We start from the raw sequence: 19163 nt of genomic DNA on the forward strand, positions 1-19163 counted from the left end.
ATCCATGCCCGAGGCAGGATTCGAACGCGCGACCGTAGCAGTCCCGCGGTTCCGGACTGTAGCGCCTAGAACCGCACGGCTACCGCGGCCGGCTACAGTGTTACAATTTACAGGTCATTTAGGGTGGAAACAATCTGAAACAGAGAACATTTTACACGCAGTGGTCCGAACCGTATCGACATTAACCATCAGTGCTAGAATGCAGTGGTAAACCTCTCATTTCTTTACTATAGTGACTCTATTGGAGATTCATAACACACCATTTACGTGGTTTGTAAGTTAATAAATAGACCTGGAAATCTGAGGCCCGAGGTCCCAAATCATATTGTTAGTTTTGGACCTCGAGCAAAAAAGTTTGACGACCACTGCTCTAGACCCTTGCAAGAGCAAAAACAAAATTTATGGTTTGGTGAATTTTCATGGGAAGGCAGTTTGTCATTAAGCTTTTTCCAACTAACAATCCCTTCCCCGTTAGCTAAGTATGATTTTGACTCAGAATCTGAGCCTAAGTCACAAGAAAATCTGCAGGAGTACAATGTAAAGTGTTTTTGCTCTCACAATAACCTAGCCATGATCTTTTGACTTTTGGCCTATTTTTAAACTGCTTTAGGAACCAGCCTTTACTTAAATTGGAGCCTTCTCAATAGCTCTTACTGCTGAAGTATCACGTTAGTTTTCTGCTCTCATTTTTATAATGTTACATCTCTGAGAGTCAGAAAACCTCTTCGGCCACGTACCAGAATCGTTGAAATCAAACTGAAACTCAGAAGTTTCATCATTTCGCTGAACACTATCTGATGTTCCACGAAGTTGTGCTTCACGGTCCTTCACAGTGTCGTCTATTACCTTCGTATTCGGGCCACCTTCTGTTTCGACTGAAGCCGAAAAATATAAATTCCATACTGGACTTGAGGGACTTACTGTCTTTCAGTAATTTGTTTACGTCCTTCTCGGTAGACGTAGTGTTACAGTAACTGTAAGGGACTGATCCCTGCGTCAATCCATATTAGTGGACCAGTAGGGATTGCTTCACCATTTTGAAATATTCTGATTTTTTAATGTGATTACCCTGTAATTGATGAGTGCTGGTTTCTCAGGATGGGGCAGGATAAGTTTACGATTGTGGATGGGGCCGCAATCACTTACTCTCGGTTGCACAACAATTATGTAGTCTTTATTTAAAGAAATAAAAAAATTTTAAAACAATCTCTTAAAAAACACAATTAACTGTATGAGAGCTTAGAGCCTTATTACAGAAAATAATGATTCCATATTTTAAGGCCGAAGTCCACAACAACAGCCTCAAACAGCAAAAAGCTGAACGCCTGAATTAGAAGTCAGAGGAACAATTCCAAATAGCACACATTTCCACAAATACCTTGCCTTTAAAACAAGTCTGCTTTTAAAAAAACTTATTGTAACATGGCTGAAGGTTTACTATGAAAGAAGTGAAATTATTGCTCGGCTGAAGGCCACACTCAACTACAAATCACAAACTGCCAAAGGCCAGCAATGAAAGTCAGAAGAGCACTCTAAAAATAAATACTTTGTTTCTTAAACAAGTTTGCTTAGAAAAACTTACTGTAACACGGCTGAACGCGTTATCACGAAAGAAGTGAAATTATTGCCCGGCTGAATGCCACACACAATTTCAAATTACAAACGGATGAAGGCCTGAGTTAAAAGTCAGAAGAACAAACACTTCACAGGCAGAAGTTGTGTGTTCTTAATTTTCTACGTTACAAAGACTTTGATACATTCCTGTGTGGTCATCAATGCATCACGTTAATTCTGACTTTTACCAATGATATGTAAGGCCAGGTATTAACACCCATTCACAAGTCAACGTTTAGATGCAATGTCGTACACTCTGGCATTAAAAGAACGATCGTCTGTACTCCGTGCGAATTACTTCCCATCAATTGATTTAAGCGTTGGATATTGGAGCATCGCGCTGGTACGACTGGAGATACACAAAACCATCCCAAATATTACACAGGCTAACAATAAACTGCATTTGGAAATTAATTTTAAAGAAGAAGTCGTAGAAATTGAACCTTTTGCATACGATATTTACGATTTAAACGAAGTCTTCAAACACTCTGGAAAATTGATTGAGCTCCGTGCAAACATCAGTACACTTAAATCTGACATAAGGACCGAGAATGCTGCTGGCCAGAGTGGCCGTGCGGTTCTAGGCGCTACAGTCTGGAACTGAGCGACCCCATACGGTCGCAGGTTCGAATCCAGCTTCGCGCATGGATGTGGTGATCTCCTTAGGTTAGTTAGGTTTAACTAGTTCTAAGTTCTAAGCCACTGATGACCGCAGAAGTTAAGTCTACATCTACATCTACATCCATACTTCGCAAGCCACCTGGCGATGTGTGGCGGAGGGTACCCTGAGTACCTCTATCGGTTCTCCCTTCTATTCCAGTCTCGTATAGTTCGTGGAAAGAAGGATTGTCGGTATGCTTCTGTGTGGGCTCTAATCTCTCTGATTTTATCCTCATGGTCTCTTCGCGAGATATACGTAGGAGGAAGCAATATACTGCTTGACTCTTCGGTGAAGGTACGTTCTCGAAACTTTAACAAAAGCCCGTACCGAGCTACTGAGCGTCTCTCCTGCAGAGTATTCCACTCGAGTTTATCTATCATCTCCATAACGCTTTCGCGATTACTAAATGATCCTGTAACGAAGCGCGCTGCTTTCCGTTGGATCTTCTGTATCTCTTCTATCTTGTACGGATCCCACACTGTTGAGCAGTATTCAAGCAGTGGGCGAACAAGCGTACTGAAACCTGCTGCCTTTGTTTTCGGATTGCATTTCCTTAGGATTCTTCCAATGAATCTCATTCTGGCATCTGCTTTACCGACGATCAACTTTATATGATCATTCTATTTTAGGTCACTCCTAATGTGTACTCCCAGATAATTTATGGAATTAACTGCTTCCAGTTGCTGACCTGCTATTTTGTAGCTAAATGATAAGGGATCTATCTTTCTATGTCTTCGCAGCACATAACACTTGTATACATTGAGATTCAATTGCCATTCCCTGCACCATGCGCCAATTCGCTGCAGATCCTCCTGCATTTCAGTAGAATTTTTCATTGTTGCAACCTCTCGAAACACCACAGCATCATCTGCAAAAAGCCTCAGTGAACTTCCGATGTCATCCACCAGGTCATTTATGTATATTGTGAATAACAACGGTCCTATGAGACTCCCCTGCGACACACCTGAAATCACTCTTACTTCGGAAGACTTCTCTCTATTGAGAATGACATGCTGCGTTCTGTTATCTAGGAACTCCTCCATCCAACCACACAATTGGTCTGATAGTCCGTATGCTCTTACTTTGTTCATTTAACGACTGTGAGTAACTGTGTCAAACGCCTTGCGGAAGTCAAGAAACAGGGCATCTACTTGTGAACCCGTGTGTATGGCCCTCTGAGTCTCGTGGACGAATAGCGCGAGCTGGGTTTCACACTACCGTCTTTTTCGAAACCCATGCTGATTCCTACAGAGTAGATTTCTAGTCTCCAGAAAAGTCATTATACTTGAACATAATTCGTGTTCCAAAATTCTACAACTGATCGACGTTAGAGACATAGGTCTATAGTTCTGCACATCTGTTTTACGTCCATTCTTGAAAACGGGGATGACCTGTGCCCCTCTCCAATCCTTTGGAACGCTTCGCTCTTCTAGAGACCTACGGTACACCGCTGCAAGAAGGGGGGCAAGTTCCTTCGCGTACTCTGTGTAAAATCGAACTGGTATCCCATCAGGTCCAGTGGCCTTTCCTCTTTTAAGCGATTTTAATTGTTTCTCTATCCCTCTGTCGTCTATTTCGATATCTACCCTTTTGTCAGCTGTGTGACAATCTAGAAAAGGAACTACAGTGCAGTCTTCCTCTGTGAAACAGCTTTGGAAGAAGACATTTAGTATTTCGGCCTTTAGTCTGTCATCCTCTGTTTCAGCACCATTTTGGTCACAGAGCGTCTGAACATTTTGTTTTGATCCACCTACCGCTTGGACATAGGACCAAAATTTCTCAGGATTTTCTGCCAAGTCAGTACATAGAACTTTACTTTCGAATTCATTGAACGCCTCTCGCATAGCCCTCCTCACACTACATTTCGCTTCGCGTAATTTTTGTTTGTCTGGAAGACTTTGGCTATGTTTATGTTTGCTGTGAAGTTCCTTTTGCTTCCGCAGCAGTTTTCTAACTCGATTGTTGTACCACGGTGGCTCTTTTCCATCTCTTACGATCTTGCTTGGAACATACTCATCTAACGCATATTGTACGATGGTTTTGAACTTTGTCCACTGATCCTCAACACTATCTGTATTTGAGACAAAAAATTTGTGTTGAGCCATCAAGTACTCTGAAATCGGCTTTTTGTCACTTTTGCTAAACAGAAAAATCTTCCTTCGCATAGTGCTCAGAGCTATTTGAACCATTATGAACGGTGAATGCTTCGATTTACTTTAAGCAGAATGGTTCAATAGGCCCACTACTGGGTTTCACAAAGGGACAGATTTTGAAGACGGATCCCAATAAATCTTACAAATCTGATCAGACAGTGGACATTCTTCCTGTCAGTACCATCCGTGTTGAGTGTAACATTGCAACGAACTCATATCTCAACGATAGATTAGTTCATTCAATTTACGGATTCTTCCCATCAGTAAGAACAGGGTACAAGATCGTAGAGACTCCTATCACCGCTGTATACCTTCCAGTGACAGTTCAGACATTGCACTATCTGGAGCTGCGTATTTTGGATCAGAATAACCAAGTTGTTGACCTTCGTGGTGAGGAAGTCATTGTACGACTACGTCTACGAGAAGATGGGCTTGAGGTAGAAAACCAGAGCACGCAGTGCACAGCACAGCACTTCGCGGTAGAAACGCAAGAAGATAACACGTGAGAACTACAGGTTTCTTAAATTGGTAGACTTGATACCTCGCAATGACGTCGTCGCTCAATATATCTCACCCAGTGGAATATGATGAGCGAATCATAGGCCGGGAATACTTGTCGCATAAACCTAAGTTTCAACGACATTTAACAAGAACGATGAAATTAGGATTGTCAACCAACATCAAAACGCTTTAACTCTTCCATGCAAGAGTTTCATATATTTGGACGGATCCTTTAAGAAAAAGGATGGTAGTCATACAGAGGGATCAAGGCTTACACTTAATATTTTGGCATTCCTGTTCCAGGATAAACTTTATGAACTTAAGAGGGAGAGATTGATCGTACACGAAATGTCGACATAGTATCAATCCTTAAAACTTATGTATCATCTTCACCCTCGGATTTGAAAGTCTTAGAAAATACAGAATGTTTCATAGACGAGCATGTGGGCAGAAACGCACCAGGGTACCGCCGAATTACTGCATACACACCACTAAAATGCTTATGGGGTACTTTGAGGAAATGCAGCGAGTTATTATGAATGTTAAACAGGAGGTTATTCTGGTACGGAGCGCAACAGACAGCAGCTCATACAGTCAAGGAGCTCTAGAGGAAAATCAGATCATCATCAGTAAAATTACACGGAAAATGCCGCACCTCACTGTGGCAGACGAGGAGCGTTTGAAGCTTTTAAAAGCTCTGCATACCTGTACATATCTGCCACTCACCTTCCGCTCATGGGAGATTTTTGAGTACCCGGTGCTACCGACAGAGTGCAGACAAACATAGCCTATTATAACACCAGTGCAGCTATAAACACCAAAATTCATAATACTTTCATTCCAGACCAGCATAAGGGGGAATTTAACAAAAGATTTCACCGTATTTGACAACTGTAATTTAACTAATGCCAGAATCTACTAGAATTCCGAATCCTATCCGCACAGTGGGATCAGAATATATACAGTCTTGCATTCGACATGTATGCAAGATTCCGTGCTTTCTACTATGAAGGTAGGAACGATGTATACGCAGTCCACGGAAATTCAAGGAGCTGACACCAGTCATCGTGATAGACTGTTCTAAGCAGATAAGATAATGAAATTAGGACCGATTGATGCACGAATCGAATTTGAATCTTCATCAGATTTCAGAGAACACATGGCAGTGTTTGTTTCAGTTCTAAATGACCGTGTGATTAACTATTGCCCACATACTGGTGTTGTACAGAGTGCTCTATAAATGACCAAGTGTTGTGGCATGCGCGGAGCATCTCACCATGACAACTTGGAGTGTGAACGTAGTTGTCGACTTTCAAGGTTTCTGTGATGATGGGTGTAGACAATTCGTATTTGAAGATGTTGCGCTCATAGCATAGACTGAAGATGCTGGTATAATAGAGACATTCTCAGCAGGAATTGCATCACCGAGGCCTCTCAAGGATGTGAACTGTGCTAAAACATCGAGGAGTGCGAAGTGGCTAACATGTTTCTTTCATTGACTCCACTGGGACGATCCTGGTATACCTTATAAAGAAATTATGACATCACGTTGCAATATTCGATCCCCCTGAGACCATCTACGTTACAGGCGAGGAGAAGATCGCATTGATGCAGTGAATTTCCAAGTTTGTATCTATTCAAGACCTGGAATTCTACAGGTGCCCTGCTATCCATAAGCTCTAGAAGAAGATGTGCGAAAACAGTGTAGGGTCGGCTTATGAAAATATAAAATTACTTTTCAGTTTGGTTAATGAAAATAAATGAATTTTTACCTCACACACTGTGATTTTCTTTCTTTCTGTCTAGCTCTTACTTAGACAGCACGTAGCTTTGCCCAGATTCTATGTCTGTGGATTTGTTCAAGCACAGGAGATGCAATTTTAGCCACGTTTGGTATATGTCTTTGGAGGTGGACACAATCACGTGCCTCCTGTTCTCAAATACCTATACGTGCAGCAATGTTGGTGAAATCCCATGCAAACATTATATATGTTTTGTTTTCCTCCATCTTAAACGTCACCTCCCTCATGCTTTGAACTAATATCTTGTACATGTTGCAGAGCATTTACACTGACTTGTAAGTGTAGGGATTTGTGAAATAACGTCAAAGACGTATGGTAACGAATAACAATTTTTATTCACATATAAATACTCACAGTAGTAATACAGCCTTACATACACAAGCTTTTTACAGTACATGAAGTAATACTGCTTTTAAATACACAGTTTTTGTAACTGTTTGAATTTTTTAATTTAAAGTTCATAATTTTAAAAAATTATAGTACTGATTGAAATTTTTTGTACTTTACATTGCAGTACTGGTTACAGCTATTGCAGAGGTATAGTTTCTCTTACACCAGTACTATTCCACTCAGAAAACTCATTGTGGCTCTAAACATTTTCCACCCCAAGCAGCTGAAATAATGTAATACAATGATGCGGATTGCCCTAACATGTTCATCCCAAACAGCTGCACTAAAATGAACTGGGTGGAACTCACACTTAAAACTAGTATGACTTGGATAGTTAGCGGCATGTGAAAGGTAAAAAGTAATCTATTTGCACACGCACTCATCCACTCATGAAGATCAAAAGCGAGAAATAATACTGTAAACAATTTTTTCCTTCATTTACAGTTTTTGATTATTTTGGTTCAGTTTCTTAAATCTTTTATATACATTGCACATTTTAATGTTTTTTGTAATTTTTTCCCAGCACATATTGCTTATATAGTTCTGACGAGATATATTATTCACACAAAAGCATACAGATTTACACAGGCATCCACACTCACAAGCATACAAATAGACGCACATAAGCACTCACACATTCAGGCAAGCCATACATCACACATACAACATTTAAGCTGTGATAAAAGAGCCATACTATTCGGTACAAGCTCACGCAGTCACTCACTCACTCTCTCTCATTCAAACAATTGGAGTCCCCCCACCCCCTCTTGCACTTCAAGTAAATAGTGTGACTAAGGGAGGGTTTCGATCCCATCATTACAAATGGCTCTTTTATGGTCATGAGGTGACAATCCGACTTTAGTTTTGAGCATAGTGTACACCTCGTGACCTCACGATCGAATACCAGTATACTGTACCAAATGTGGTGGTTGTGCGGAACACTGTGAACGTCGCCGTACACGCACTGCAGGTAGTGTTCGACTGTGAGGATGCCTGATGCCGCACGTTGCACACCCTTAGCCCACCTCTGAGAGGCTCCATCTTTGGGGTCTTAGACCCACGAACTCCACAATCGGCTATCCACGCGCCTCATCTTTCATTAAGCCCCATAACCTTCTTGTTCTGAGGAATAATACCGTAAGGATAACTGACTGCATATCCCGATGTGTCGAATTCATTACTGTGACACCAAATTACTTCATATGGATCGCAGTTCTTCATCCAGTAGGTGAAGTTATCTGTATCCATATAAAGTAACTTTGGCTGCACGAAATGGGTTTGAGCAAACTCATAGTGAAATAGGTACATGTGGAGTTTGGAGATGTCCAGTATACATATACGAAATAGACTAGTTTCGTAAACTCTAATGAAACCTTCGTCATCTCCACAGCAACAAAGCTCTCATAGAAAATTGTGACCTGCTTAAAATTTGGTCTGGAGATGCAGTTTCTTACACCCCAAGGCCAATCCCATTCGGTCCTAATCAAAATATCGTGTTCATTTCTCACATAACGCATGGTTTTACCGAAAATATAATTATTGATTAATTTGTACAGGTCACTTGTCACGACCACCTCTTTTCGGTATTTAATTCAATGTACTCCTTCAACCAGGGCGACTGGTTGCCGGAAATAGCCTGGGTGATCCTACCTAGCTCCATCCCTAAGCTGGGGCACTGCTGGAAATTACAATTATGAGTTACATACCTTTGCTTGTGTCCAACAGGGGTCATCAGTTTAGGGAAAGTGCTTCCTTGTGGAACTTGTTGCTCTCGACATAACGGCAAGTCTCTTGTCATTTCATGCAAACTAACAGGGCGTATGAGGTCTGCCTCCACCACACGCCCTACATCAGAGTCAGCCGTCACCCCAAATATTTTTCCGCCTAACCCCTCTAATTCGTTTTCGGGAACCAATATTTTTCCACCTAATCCCTCTCGTTCGTTTTCGGCACCCACTGAAACCTACCACCCGGCAGTGGCGGCATCATGGCGTGCCCATGTAAGTTATTCACATCCAAATATAGAATATAGTTCGAATCGAGAGATGCATTAAACCCGTCACCCCTACGTGGATTATTTGCCTTGTGTGTCTATGGACACACTGCAAAAGTCCTCCACCGATCCCGCTCTCAAAGAAAAGAAGCATATCGGCATCAGTAAAAAGTTCCATGCTGTGCCTCATTTTCTTGAGCACTGTGTTCCAAGACAACCCAGCTGCCATATAATAAAAGGCGGGGTCCAGAGAGTATGTGGCCATACATACACTCCGGAACTTTTCAAAAACATCAGGAAACAAGCGCACGTCGGTGTTAATGTATAGTCTTGCGTATTCACCCAAATTTGGAACGTTGAATTCCCGCTACACATTAACGGCATGCTCATAATCTGCACTAGTTATGGCATCGCCTGTGAGAGTACTAGTAAATGCAGAAACGTCGGGCAGCCTGGTATCGTCGAGTTGCACCTTACTGTCCACAAACTCACAAACTAGTCACAAGATGAAACTTGGAGAATGAAATACACTTCTCAACACTGTCAGGCAGGACACTGACCTGATTTTTCTCCCAACCGAAATGATCCAATTGCTGAATTAAAAAGACAGCGTCATACGCACTTAAGTTATGGAAGGAAACGTGTATGTGTCATGATAACTGATATTTCAAATTGCATGCGTTGTGAAATTCACCACGGGTCTTCCCTGTAGGATGAAAATAATCTCTATGCAGAGTTTCAGCTTTTCTATCTAACGGCAGCCCACAAATATGACAACTAACCGCATCATTATACAATTTTTTATCCTCCTCCGATTCGGTCATTTGGATGTTGCTGCTGTAAAACCTAACAACGTCCTATGACAGTTTTCCTATCTCAGTGAGCATCCAAATCGCAGGATTTTCCGCGACACAAGATTCATAGCGATTAAGACTTGAATCATATGAAGACGTAATTTAGTACGCCGCCGAATACGGTACGTGTTTTTTGCGTGAAAGTGGTATGTGGGTCTAAGGGGTTCTTTCACAGCGGGTAATAGGGGTAAATATTCACGTATATGTACTTGAATATTTCTGGTATCTCAACTGCAGATTTTTCAGTGATCATTTAACTTTAGGACTCTGTATCTCAGAATGAACAAATGTTAAAAGATATTTTTATGTGACATAATTACACTTCAGCCACCATGTTTCAAATTTTTTACTTCACCTGTTCTGTGAAATCTTTATTACCGCCGAATTTCATTACTGTAGGTTAACAGGAAGTAGCCTATGTGTTTTTATGAGTGTGTATGCAAGCACCAAAATGAGTGACGTAATTTGCTCTATCTTTTGATTGTGTTGACTTTCAAACTTACAATTTTTACACCGCCAAGGGACTATAGACGTCGGTAAATGACGTAAATTTGAAGTACATCAAACATTTCTAAAGAGAATGTGTCGTAGCAGATTGATTGACAAAGAAACACAAGGAAAAACTACAAAACTATTTTTTCATGTGTTTAATTGCGAATTAATCATTTTTGGATTCTTTTCCTTCAATTGTACTGCAAAATTTTGCTTCTTACCAAATTTCTCGATTCTGCCTCAACGGCAAACACGCTATAGGTTTCGATGAGTGAATTTTCGAGCATCAAAACACATGACATAAATAGCCGTATCTTTAGTAATTTAGATGATTAAAGTTACACTTCTCCAATGGACCATATACGTTAATATGTGAGACACGATTTGCACTTGCTGAGTATACCCCTTCCTGAAAGTTTTCTTAACAGTCGAACAGACAGACAGATAGGCAACAAAGTGATCCTTTAAGGGTTACGTTTTACACACTGAGGAACGGACCCAAAAAATGGCGACAATTAACATTATTTTTGACGCACACATCAAGTCACGCCGCACTTTCAATCCTCATCTACAGAAAATCATAACACAGTGTTAAAATTGCAAGACTGCAGAAATACTGCAGTTGTGTTACAGGAATACCATTAGACCCTTGTACGGAACAGAACAACTGTGTGCTGTGGCTCCTCTGTTTCTAACCACTCGGAGGATAGTATTTAAATTACGTAACACCCACTTGAAAGTAATTACTCATCTTCTTAAAAGTCAAAGATACTCACTATTTCCAGCAGAAAATGGTATCAAGTTACATTATGTACAAACAGAGCAGTTGTGTGCAATATAATTCTACTACCTCTTGCTCTTACCACCACAGTATTAAAAATCCAAGGTGATGGAAATACAATAATCGTGTGCTCTGTACCCCCATGCCCCCTGCTGTAAATGCTAACGGTAATTGCTAAATGAGAAACGCCAAACGGTAAAACAACATCGTTAAGTGTGACGATGAAAGAGACGAAATTTAAATATTTATTTAGTGAGGTGAAATTTTATAATCTGTAATTTCACCATTCATTGCTGAAAGTTTCATAGATATTTTCCCAGCACATATTTCTATAAACTTCATCTTGATTCTTTCACAATTCAGAATTTAAAGATATGGCTGCCAAGGAGGGGAAGAAATCCATTGTGCATTCTGTGTGTGTACTGTGAGGAGTCACTCCAGATCTGGAACGGTTGCTTCCAGATGCCATTAAAAGCACAGAGTTCAGCAAGCTGCAGGCGGTGATTCGTGTCGTTTCTGACAATGTGTGTCGCTTTGGCTCAGAATTGATTCTCTCTGGATTGAGGCTGCTATCTGAATGGGTAGGAACTACCATTCCTGGGTGCGAGGTTGAGGCACAGCTCACCATTTTTAGCATGGTCGACAGGACCGATTGCTCAGCCTTGGTGGGGAGCCAAGTGGAGGATCTGAGACAGAGGCTCAAACGGTTCGACAACAGTGTAGGTTGCGGATTTCCCGACTTGCGCCATAGTGTGGTGAGGTTTCAAATTCCACGAATAGATCAGGTATCGACTATACAGGAGGCGGATAAACGGATAGCGGGAGCTGTGTGGGATTGACTACACGGTTTTTAGGGTTAGGTGGTCTCAGGAAAGTACAGGAAGAATTTAAGTCTCAGAGGGTGCAGGACGAACTCATTAAGATGGTACGCAGACCAGCAGCCAGTACTGTAGTTGTAAACTGTCGTTGATGTGTTGGGAAGGACCTGAGCCTCAAGCGCTATTAGAAAGCACTGAATATAAAATCGTTATACCTGAAACTGGCTAAACAGGATATAACTTCTGCCGAAATTTTACAAAGCACTTGACCGTGTTCGGAAAGCACAGATTAAATACAATCCCCGTGGCGTGTTTGTTGTAGTTAGGAGTACTTTGTCGAAGAATTGATGTAAATATTCCTGTGTCTTGAGTACTGGTTTTGCTTGACAACAGGAAAAGGATTAATAATTAATTCCTTTTACCGAACTAACGACTCGGATGATACAGTAGCTGTTCAACCAAAAGTACAAAATAACGTCAAACACGTATCCCATGTATAGTTTGTAGTGACTTCACTAACCGAAATATGTTGGCAAAAATACATGTTCATTGTCGGTGGTAGGACAAAACATGCACATAAATTTGACTACATGCTTAATGCGAAATTTATTTTGAGCAGCTAGTTCAGGAGCCCACACAAATTCAACGGTTGCCAAAACATAGGTGATCCCTTAGCAATAAGTAATCTGAGCAAATAGGGAGCATTATGACCACTACAGTGATTAATGACTTCAAGTTAGTTCAGCGAGATTGGCCATTGCATGATCTGAATCCACAAAGAAAAATATAGTATGTGTTTATAAAAAAGGTGTTAAAAAATGCACTTCATGCCTTCCTGAGAGACAGTCTCCACTTAACTATTTAAGTGTACATCAGTTGTGGGTAGAATATAAAGAAATAGTATTAGCAGCCACTGAAAGATTTATACCCAGTTCATTACTAAGAAACGGAAGTGAACACCCATGGTCCATACGCTGGTGAAAACCTTGTTGCAAAAGCCACGAAAAAATTCATCCTAAATTTAAAATAACGCAAAATCTCCACCATTAGTGATGTTACACTAAGGTTGGAAATTCAGCAAGGAGTTATTTACGATAAGCTTTAATAACTTCCACAAACAAATTCTGTCTAGAAATCTGACAGAAAATCGAAAGAGATTCTAGTCGTATAAAAAGTACATCAGCAGCATGACACTGCCAGTACCTCCACCGCGCCACAAAAGCACAGTTTCCTGAAATTTCTTCACCTAGGAAAATGAAGCGAATATTGCAGAACTCGGATAAGTAGCAGCTGCCAACATGAGTAACTTAGAAACAAATATCCTCGGTGTAGCGAAGCTGCTTAAACCAGTTAATAAAGGAAAGTCTTCCGGTCCAGATTGTATTACAAAAAGTTTCCTTTCAGAGCCTGCTGATTACAATAGCCTTTTACTTAGAAGTATTTAAAACAGCTCCCTCGACGAAACATCTGTACCAAAAGCTTGAAAAGCTGCTCAGGTCACACCTCTGCTCAGGAAATAGGGATAATCTGCTGCATTACTGACCCACATAATTAGCGTCGATGTGCAGTAGGATTTTGAAACATATAATGCGTGCAAACATTGTGAATTACCTCGAGGGGGTTGGCCTACTTACACACAATCAGCAGAGATTCGCAAAATATCGTTCTCGCGAAACAAAGGTAGATCTTAATTTGAACTAAATAAGTGCAACCGTCAGATCACCCCTAATTGATTCCATTTTAATAGATTTCCAGAAGGCTTTTGATACCTTCTACACAAGAGGCTTCTAATGAAATAAAATTTGGTGCGTATGGACTATCACTCCACGATTGTGACTCTGGATTTGTGATATTGCTGTTTTAAAGGTCATGGAAATTAGTAATTGCAAGGAGTAAAATAAAAGTCGAATCTGGTGTTGCCAAAATCTGTTATAGACCCTCTTCTGCCCTAATCCATATCAACGATTTAGGAGACAATCTGAACAGCACTCTTACATAGTTTGTAAATGTTGTTGACATTTATCGTGTAGTAAAATCGTATGAGGGCAAACAAATCACAAATGACATAGATATGACAACTGTATGGCGCAAAAAGTGCCAGTTGTCTCTGAATAAGAGAAAGGATGAAGTCACCTACTTGAGTACGAAAAAAAGGTTATATTTCAATTACCCAATAAATCGTATAAATTTAAAGGCTGTTAATACAAGTAAATATCTAGGAACTACAATCAGAAACTATTTAATTGGAAGTGTTACTTGTGTGGTATCTCTTGTTTCGCAAATGTCCGAAAAGACAGATACAACACATACAATAGCAGTAAATACGCACTGACTGCGTTTCATGATATTTAGTGTGGATACACCATAGGTCTGACCTTTTGCGGAAATCATGCTAAACTCAGCGAGCAATGTGGAAGGTGGATAGGGGGCGCTACGGAGGGGGTGTCTGATAAGCTCGGAATTCGGATCGGATGGGAAGCGTGCTTGGATAGCCGAACTATCAGTCGTCTTCGGCAGGGCAGCAGTGCTGCGCGCGCCGAGTGTTTGTCACCTCGCTTCTCAGTCGAACAAGCTATAACAGCCAACTCTTACAGGAAGAACACGTAAGTTCACCTTCTCAAATGAATACGTTCGACCCAAAGCACTGGCCGTCGAACGCTTCCTACGCTAAGATGTTGAGATCCCCTGTGACGATCTTATCGCCATTAGCGGCGTCGCTTATGTTAAGATGACTTAAGATGACTTCCGATGCTGCCTGCAACGACATTATTCGACGGACGCGACATGGACTAAAATTCCGACACTCCGAAAGCAACGACGGGCCTGTGGCTGTCGACCATGCAGGACCTGGCCTTCGAACGATTCGTGTATTAGAACTGCCTTTCGAGGTGAAGGAATATAAAATCATTGGGATGCTAAGCCCAGAGTCCAGAGTCACGTAGCCGAAACATGGGCACAGTTTAAGACGTATCCGCTGCTTAGAGGTGTGAGACAAGTTTGAGAAGATCTCAAACGGCACGTCCGTTCGTACATTTCTATCAGCGGCTGCTATCAACACCGACTCAAAGGAAGGCCTCGGCGCTTGTTGGTGACGTCACGTCAGTTAGGCACGGCGAACGCCACGTCAGTTGCAGGCAGAAACGCCTGGGCGTGCTTATCACAATAAATCTCTTATTTTTGGACCAACTGTCTGGTATTGTTTTGGATTCTGCGGCTTTATTTAGATGAAAGATTTTCTTACTATCGTAAAGCTACAAATGAAGATCATAGTTCTGTATTACTGAATCCCGTCGAAACAAACGTAGATCAATACGAGAAGATGTTTTGGCCCATTGCAAGCTTCGGAAATTTTACATTCAAGTAACTATATTTACTTCATCCATTTTGTTATCGAAACTTACCCTAACCCCCTTAAATTGAATTGGTTTCTTTTATTTATTTATTTTCGTTTCATATCGTCACTGGAAATGTGAACTAATTTACATGTGTAAATGTCCAATTGTTGCCAGTCATTAGATTACAGTCGTTTTCAACGAAAGGAATTCTAAACAGGAAACAAAATAGCTTCATACATCGAAAATACTGCTAAGCTTAAACCTTTTTAAACATGCACATTAGAAAAGATAAATACTCCCTCTTGCAACTGAACGGAGAAACTTTATAAGATAAAAAAATTTAATTTGATGAAACAAGTATCTCTCTTTCGCCTCTTCTTCTGTCCCCCACCCCCTCCCCCAATGTGTACAATCGCAAGATATTTCATTATGATTCAGTGTTCCTCACCCCACAGTCAACCAAGATACCTAAAGAAGAGTACCAATATGTTCACAGTTTCTCGTAAAAGCAACCTATTACAAACGTAACTTCCTCAGATTTACAAATAAGGTAAAGAAGCATGAATTCTGTAGCTGCTGGACCATGAAATTGTTTTTGTATGTCAATCCTTAAAACAGGTGGAAATTTAAATTTAGCAGGACACTATTTGTTAAGAAGTGTAATGAATTGCACATTTAATTGATTGCAGAAATCTCTCAGAACAGTGTGTGTTGGTCAACTACCGCCAATAGTTTCACATTTTCCTGTGTCAGAGAGGGAGAATATGCCTGCAACAGACCTGGCGTTCGCCGTGCATACCTCACGTGCCGTCACGAACAACCGCCGAGTCGTTCCTTTGAGTCGATGTTGCAGCTATGCGGTGGTCTTTTACGACGGACAACCTCGAAAATGTACCGGTTGCGACAAAGAAGGCCACGTCCGTAATGAGTGCCTGCAACGCCGCATCACACGACTACGGCACGAAGATACGAACACCGACCGCACCACAACCGCCTTTCCAATCACGTATGCGGTGACACTGCACTTCCAGCTCTTACAAGAGGCAGTTCATGAGCGTCTCTCTGGACGGATACACCCAGAGGCGTCACATCAACTTGCCACTGGCAATGACGCCCGCAAACGTGACTTACAGGATACCAGCGAGAATATTATGGAGACAGAAGACCGCATCATAGAGCCCGCGGCACTTGTACCGGAACAACGCGAATCACTCCCTTCCTTAGACACCGAAACACATTGCCGGAAGCAAAAGTCGCCCGAACGACGAAAATAACGTTGCAAGACATCAGAAACGACCACTGACTCCCCTCCGCAGGATGGAACATAAGTCTGACGGAGTACACGATACCTCTTTTTCTCTACCATAGAGACGCGTCGTACAACCGACGGTGAGCCGTCCAACAGAGATCATGAGCAAGCACCGTGCACAGAAACCATGGAACATAACGCGCCCGTCGTCATCGACGCAATTGAGCCGACTTGGCCAGTGCTGCAACCTCTTACTAATTTTGAAACTGCCGGACATTTTTAATGGGTAGATGACACGGATTTACTACCTCCACCCGTTAAACCAAAACTAAAATGGGGGATGTTTCTACGACGACTCCTGCGACTGTTATGGTCTTCCAGAATCCACCACGACAATCTTCACCACCTACGAAACTATCGACAGCACGGATGCCCCATCAGGCATACCGAATGGCTACCATCAACACCGATAATATCGGCTCCAATGTTAAACAACTGCTCTACGAGACGCTAAGACCAGCGGACATCCACATCGCCGTACTACTTGAACTGAGGTTCAAAAATGGCTCTGAGCACTATGGACTTAACGTCTGAGGTTATCAGTCCCCTAGAACTTAAAACTACTGTAACCTAACTAACCTAAGGACATCACACACATCCATGCCCGAGGCAGGATTCGAACTTGCGACCGTAGCGGTCGCGCGGTTCCAGACTGAAGTGCCTAGAACCGCTCGGTCATAGCGGCCGGCCAAACAACTGAGGATAGCAACTCGCTCCGGGTGTTATGGATACGACACGAACGTCGCCCCGGAGGCTAAGGAACACACAAGCGCTGCCATCCTCCTTCTAGAAGGGATTGCCGTTTCCGATGTCGCATATCTCCCAACGGCACGAGGGGTGGCCAAAACATTTGAAGGGATCAAGATAATAAATCTCTACGCTCCATCGGACGCTGATAAACGGAGGGATCACTCCCAGTTCTGCGCAGAAGATATCACTCTTTCATTCCTCGGGGAATACAATTATGTCATTGTAGTTGAAAACTTCGTGTTGTCGAGCGTACAGACCAATACCTTCATTTCATCACATTCCTGAACTTGGCTTCGTCGTCCACCGCCTTCGTCTCCTCAAAACTTGGGGAGTGGTAAACGGCGACCGCCTGGGGCATACACGCATTACGGGCCACTACACCAGCCGACTCGATAGAATATATATCTCTGACGCTCTAAAATCCGTTCTCCTTGACACAGAACGTTGGCCGTCTGCTTTTTCGGATCATGACATCTACATTTGTGCCATGAACCTACGCTGGCAATCTATATGGCGCAGTGCAGAACTTTGGAAACTCAATGTTACGATACTGCGAGACCAAGAATGTCAACAACAGGTCACGCTTGTGTTCATCATGCATTACGAGACCACACTGCACTGGTGGTTACTGTGGCCAAACCGGCCATCCGATGCACCTTGACACAGTATGGCAGAGCCAAAACCAGATGGAATCACCACACAATACATTTCTACTATAGAGTTCGAAACGAGCTCATGGATCATCGTCCGTCCCCAGATCACCTAAAAGAAGCTCAACGCACAAAGGCAAAGATTTTAACTTTGAGCACGTGCCATCTAGAAACAGCCATTGTACGAGCACGCAGCAAAGATACAATTAACGGTGAAGAGCCTTCTATGCATCATATTGTTCATAATGTTCATCGACGCCAACAGGCCTTAATGACAACTTTAGACCTACCTGATGGACGACAGCTGACTTCGCAAGCTACCATGGCGGATGCCTTCACAACGCAACACATTCTCTATCAAGAAATATCTGCCGCTGCAGAGGCCATTGTTGAGGTTGTCCACGATATACATTGCACACTAAACGCCGCAGCTGAAACCCTTCTGAGTGCGAGAGTGACCACCGCCGACATCCTTTGCGCTGTGGCCAAAGGATAACTGAATCGATCTCCCGGCCTGAGCGGTTAACTGCTGGAATTTTACCGAGCCTTTCAATATTTGATGCCACTACGTAGAGGCATGCACTGGGAACTTTCGTCCGGCGTGGTACTCCTGCCACCAACGTTCATGGAAGACTTACTCATACCAGTCCCGAAACCTGCAGGAGGAACATTACTTGATAGATATCTGTCGATCACGTTACTCAGATTCAACTTCAAGATTTTCAAACGACTTCTACATGTGCAACTCAAACATGTATTACGAGAAATTGTTTCCTACGAACAAACATCCTTAGGCGGTGATCATGATATACAGACAGTCCTCAGTGAATATCGAGATGTGATCGCTGTGGCAACACGCTCATTATTGTCAGGCGCGTTAATCTCAATCGACTTCATTCAAGCGTTTCACAGTGTCAATCATGCACTCCTCAATGCAGTGATGGATCAGATGTCGAACTGTCTGACGTTCACACAAGTGATTATGCTGCTCCTTCGTGGGGCAACGTCCAGGCTTCTCGTCAACGGCAAACTTTTAGAACCTATATGGATTGAATGCTCA

Source organism: Schistocerca gregaria, chromosome 3 (assembly GCF_023897955.1).
Source record: "Schistocerca gregaria isolate iqSchGreg1 chromosome 3, iqSchGreg1.2, whole genome shotgun sequence".
NCBI lineage: Eukaryota > Metazoa > Arthropoda > Insecta > Orthoptera > Acrididae > Schistocerca > Schistocerca gregaria.